We start from the raw sequence: 6,572 nt of genomic DNA, 5'->3' as shown, positions 1-6,572 counted from the left end.
CAAACTCTAAACCTTCAAATAAAAATTATGTTTTGTATGCTCGAATAGCTCATGTATCAACTAGGATTGTCTGTATCTTCCATGCTAGGCGGGTTATTCCAGAGGAGTGGACTCCGCTCCTCATTCACGAGAAAATGGCGGGTCACCAGGATGCCCGGTCCCATGCTCAAATCAAATCAAAATAATTGCAAACAAAACTCCCCTAGGATTGTTGTTAGTTGGAGGCACCCGTTGTTTCCGGCAAGCCATGGATTGATGCTTATTGGTGATGGGGGAGTATAAACTGTACCATTCTGCTTCGGAACCGCCTATAATGCGTGTAGCATGGAAGATATCGAGATCTCTCGGTTGTTATGTTGACAATGAAATTATACCGCTCAAAATATTATTCATCTCTATTTCAGAATCGAGCTCTGGCACCTCTACAAATCCCTGCTTCCCTCAGCGAAGGGCCTATCCATTTACTTTTATGTTGTGTCCTCATCCTCTTATTAAAAAGCACCAGTTGCAGAGCACCACTTTCATTTGCATGTATTACTGTTAGTTTACATTGAGTATGACTTGGCTGGATCTCTTTTACCATGAATTATAATGTCTAGTCAGTCCTTGATCTTTAAAGGGGCTCTGCATTTATGTTTTGCTGTCTCAGAAAGGGCTAGCGAGATACCATCTTGTTATATCATATAATGATTGTTTTTATAAAGTGTTGTCATCCAAGATTTATTATTATTGCTCGCTAGTTAATTATGCCATTGACATGAGTAAACATGAGACCTAAATATTATTGTGAATATGGTTAGTTCATAATCTTTGCTGAAAACTTGAATGCTGGCTTTACATATTTACAACAACAAGAGCAAACAGAGTTTGTAAAAGTTTTTCTTTATCACTTTCAGTTTATCAACTGAATTGCTTGAGGACAATCAAAGGTTTAAGCTTGGGGGAGTTGATACGTCTCCGTCGTATCTACTTTTCCAAACACTTTTTCCCTTGTTTTGGACTCTAACTTGCATGATTTGAATGGAACTAACCCGGACTGATGCTGTTTTCAGCAGAATTGCCATGGTTTTATTTTTGTGCAGAAATAAAAGTTCTCGGAATTGCCATCGAGTTAGTTTTGTTAAGGTTTGATCCCTAGTATCCACTATGTTCTGAGATTGATGTTGCTATGACTTTTCTATGCTTAATGCTTGTCAGTAGGGCTCGAGTGCCATGATTTCATATCTGAACCTATAATGTTTTCATGAATATATGTGAGTTCTTGATCCTATCTTGCAAGTCTATAGTCACCTATTATGTGTTATGATCCGTTAACCCCGAAGTGACAATAATCAAGATACTTACTGGTGATGACCGTAGTTTGAGGAGTTCATGTATTCACTATGTGTTAATGCTTTGGTCCGGTACACTATTAAAAGGAGGCCTTAATATCCCTTAGTTTCCAATAGGACCCCACTGCCACGAGAGGTTAGGACAAAAGATGTCATGCAAGTTCTTTTCCATAAGCACGTATGACTATATTCGGAATACATGCCTACATTACATTGATGAACTGGAGCTAGTTTTGTGTCACCCTATGTTATAACTGTTGCATGATTGATCGCATCTGACATAATTCTCCATCACCGATCCAATGCCTACGAGCTTTTCCTATATTGTTCTTCTCTTATTTACCTTTCTGTTGCTATTGTTACAATCACTATAAAACCAAAAATATTACTTTTGCTACCGTTACCACTACTATCATATTACTTTGCTACTAAACACTTTGCTGCAAATATTAAGTTTCCAGGTGTGGTTGAATTGACAACTCAGCTGCTAATACTTGAGAATATTATTTGGCTTCCCTTGTGTCGAATCAATAAATTTGGGTTGAATGATCTACCCTCGAAAACTGTTGCGATCCCCTATACTTGTGGGTTATCCAGACTATTTTCAGGCATCGTTGCTGGGGAGCATAGCTCTATTCTTTGAGTCACTTGGGATTTATATCTGCTGGTCACTATGAAGAACTTGAAAGGTCAAAGAACCAAGATTTTTCCCTCAACTACGAGGGGAGGTAAGGAACTGCCATCTAGCTCTGCACTTGATTCACCTTCTCTTTTGAGTAAACTTGCGACACTACACCTGCTATTCATTCTGATATGTCATATGTTATTGATAATGCCACTTCTGCTTTGCATGATACTTATGATGAAACTACTTCTATGCTTGATAATTCTGTGCCACTAGGTGAATTTCTTGATGAACAACTTGCTAGGGCTAGAGAGAATGAAATAATTGAAACTGATAATATTGATGAAAGTGATGATGAAGATTCTCCCCCTAGATATGAATTGCCTATTGTGCCTGAGGGTTATGTTATGGATGAAGAAACTGCTAGAGACTTCTTAGCTTGCAATGATAGATCTGATCTTAAGAAATTATTAGCTAAGCCCGAAGAAAAGTCTTTGAATGCTAGAATGAATTATGACCCTGCTTTTGCTACTTCACCTATCTTTATTACTGATAAGGATTATGATTTCTCTGTCGATCCTGAGGTAATTACTTTGGTTGAATCTGATCCTTTTTGTGGCTATGAATCTAAAACTGTTGTGGCACATCTTACTAAATTAAATGATATAGCCACCCTGTTTACACATGATGAGAAAACTCGCTATTACTTTATCCTTAAGTTGTTTCCGTTCTCATTAAAGGGTGATGTTAAGACATGGTTTAATTCTCTTGATCCTAGTTGTGTGCGTAGTCCCTGGGATATGATTTATTACTTCTCTGCTAAATATTTCCCCGCTCATAAGAAACAAGCTGCCTTAAGGGAAATATATAATTTTGTGCAAATTGAAGAAGAGAGTCTCCCACAAGCTTGGGGGAGGCTTCTCCAATTACTTAATGCTTTGCCTGATCATCCTCTCAAGAAAAATGAAATACTGGATATCTTTTATAATGGACTAACCGATGCTTCCAGAGACTACCTGGATAGTTGCGCTGGTTTTGTTTTCAGGAAAAGAACTATTGATCAAGGTGAATTGCTATTGAATAATATGTTGACTAATGAAAATAATTGGACACTTCCTGAACCAACTCCTAAGCCAACTCCGAAGAAAGGGGGTATTCTATTTCTCAGTCCTGAAGATATGCAAGAGGCAAAGAAATCTATGAAAGAAAAAGGTATTAAAGCTGAAGATGTTAAGAATTTACCGCCTATTGAAGAAATACATGGTCTCGATAACCCGTCATAGGTAGTAAAGGTAAATTATCTCTATAGATTTGATAAATGTGAAATTCCATTTACTAAGTTTGCTAGCCAATGCTTGGATGAGTTTGATGACTTTATGGTTAAAATAGAAAATTTCAATCCTTATGTTGGTAGACAATTGAAACACAATGCTGATATGCTTGAACACTTGAGTGATTATATGTCTAGAGTTAAAGGTGAACTTAAACTTATTCGTAAACATGCTTCTATGGTTACCACTCAAGTAGAACAAGTGCTTAAAGCTCAGAATGATTTGCTCAATGAATTAAATAATAAGAAGAATGATAATGATGTTAGAGTTATGACTAGAGGAGGTAAAATGACTCAGGAACCTTTGTATCCTGAGGGCCACCCCAAGAGAATTGAGCAAGATTCTCAGAGAGCTGATGTTGATACACCTAGTCCTTCTAAGAGGAAGAAAAAGAAAAATGATAGGACTTGCATGCTTCTAGTGAACCTGTTGTTGACACACCTCAGAATCCCAATGATATTTCTATTTCTGATGCTGAAACACAATCTAGTAATGAACATGAACCTAGTGATAATGTTAATGATTATGTTCATGTTGATGCTCAACCTAGCAATGATAATGATGTAGAGATTGAACCTGCTGTTGATCTTGATAACCCACAATCAAAGAATCAACGTTATGATAAGAGCGACTTTTTTGCTAGGAAGCATGGTAAAGAAAGAGAACCATGGCTTCAGAAACCCATGCCTTTTCCTCCTAAACCATCCAAGAAAAAGGATGATGAGGATTTTGAGCGCTTTGCTGAAATGATTAGACCTATCTTTTTGCATATGCGTTTGACTGATATGCTTAAAATGAATCCTTATGCTAAGTACATGAAAGATATTGTTACTAATAAAATAAAGATACCGGAAGATGAAATTTCCACCATGCTTGCTAATTATACTTTTAAGGGTGGAATACCAAAGAAACTTGGAGATCCAGAAGTACCAACTATACCATGCTCCATTAAAAGAAACTATGTTAAAACTGCTTTATGTGATCTTGGAGCCGGTGTTAGTGTTATGCCTCTCTCTTTATATCGTAGACTTGATTTGAATAAGTTGACACCTACTGAAATATCTTTGCAAATGGCTGATAAATCAACTAGTATACCTGTCGGTATTTGCGAGGATGTTCCTGTTGTGGTTGCAAACGTTACTATTTTAACAGACTTTGTTATTCTTGATATTCTCGAGGACGATAGTATGTCTATTATTCTTGGAAGACCCTTTTTGAATACTGCAGGGGCTATTATTGATTGCAACAAAGGCAATGTCACTTTTCATGTTAATGGTAATGAGCATACGGTACACTTTCTGAGGAAACAACCTCAAGTCCACAATATCAATTCTATTGGAAAAATTTCAACAATCAGTATTGGAAGTTTTGAATTTCCTCTCCCTACTGTCAAGAAGAAATATGATATTCTTATTGTTGGGGATATGCCCATTGAGGTAACCTAGTGTTATTCAAAATTTCTCCGGTTTCATGTTATTCGGAAAGAGTTTGTTAACAAGACTTGATCAACCTTGTTAATGGATTCCTTTTGAGGAGCATGAGATGGACGAAGTTAGAAAGCACAACCTCATGTACCCTCCTTTTACTTTCTGTTATTTATATTAAATAAAGTAAAAATAGTATTTTCTGTCTGTTTTTCTGAATTATTCTTGCAATAAAAAAATACCCCAAAAATAAAAGTTCTCCAAATGCCCTGAAAATGAAATCTGATTTTTTTCAGAATATTTAAGAATTACTGGCACTGAGAACACACCAGGGGGCCTCACCATGTGCCCACGAGGGTGGAGGGCGCGCCCCTTGCCTCATGGACCCCACGTGGGTCCCCTCCACTTATCCTTGCACCCACACACTTCGTCTTGCTCCAGAAAAAATCATCCACTAGCTCAAACCCGAGTTCTTGCGCATCTTGCTGCCATTTTCGATCTCCTTGTTCAAAGCTCCATTCACAAAATTGCTTTGGGGAATTGTTCTCCGGTATGTGACTCCTCCAATGGTCCAAATAGTTTTTGTTCCAGTGCTTTATTCATTGCAAATTTTTGCTACTTAGGTGACCCTGTTCTTGAGCTTGCATGTCAAATTTATATGGTTCTAAGTAGTTTTAATGCATGATATGGCCTCTAGGCACTTACGGGAGTAGTTGCTATCAATTTTGTTGAGTTTGGTTCACTTTATTTTTGAGTTACTAAAAAATTCAGAAATTTTTCAGAGGAAGAAATATGTTTAGGAAAATGTACCAAGGTGGTTCCTCAAGGAAGCAAGGACCAAGGTCCGCGATACGTGAGCCGGAGCATGAACTACCAAGAGAAGCTCAAGTGCGGCCTTGTGAATGGCCGTCAGAAAATTTCATGGTCCAGGTAGGAATTAAGGAGGAATTTGAAGCATATGTGCGTAACGCTAATCTTGAGAGCTTCGAGTCAGATAAGTGATGTCAGTACCTCTATTTAACTGATTCATTTGTGAGAAGGTTTAAATTTACATCATCACGCAATTCTCAAACTGTCATGTTTGATCTTTATGATAAATCTTATACCATGCACTTAGAAGATTTTAATACTGCTTGTAAACTACCGCAGTGGGGTAGTGCTTGTGAACCTCGCAAATATGAATATAAAGACTTTCTTGCTAGTATAACTGTGGGGGAATCTAGGGAAAACACGCAAGCTACCATAGCAGGGAGCATTCATTTTCCTACTATACATTATTTTGCTCTCTTTATAGGTAGATGCATAAATGGTAAGGATGATGCATGTCACATGTGTATTCCAGATCTTAGTGCTCTCAAGAGTGCTGTATTAGGAGATAGATAATATAACTTGGGGGCCATTGTTGCACGTTGGTTGCATAATAACAGTATTAATGGAAATTTATTTGGTGGAATTTATGCAACTCGTGTAGCTAACTATCCTGGTATATCCATACATGGAGATGATATTGAGTTGCCTCCCGCTTATCTAGATTATGATGATATTGCGGGGAATCCGTCGACATCATCATCATCAACCTTCCTCCATCACCATTTTCATGATGCTCACCGCCATGCATGAGTAATTCCATTGTATTCTTGCTGTACGGTGATGGGTTGGATGAGATTTATCATGTAATCGAGTTAGTTTTGTTAGGGTTTGATCCCTGGTATCCACTATGTTCTGAGATTGATGTTGCTATGACTTTGCTATGCTTAATGCTTGTCACTAGGGACCGAGTGCCATGATTTCAGATCTGAACCTATTATGTTTTCATGAATATATGTGAGTTCTTGATCCTATCTTGCAAGTCTATAGTCAC

Source organism: Triticum urartu, chromosome 4 (assembly GCF_003073215.2).
Source record: "Triticum urartu cultivar G1812 chromosome 4, Tu2.1, whole genome shotgun sequence".
NCBI classification, from domain to species: Eukaryota; Viridiplantae; Streptophyta; class Magnoliopsida; order Poales; family Poaceae; genus Triticum; species Triticum urartu.
This window is presented reverse-complemented; position numbering follows the sequence as displayed.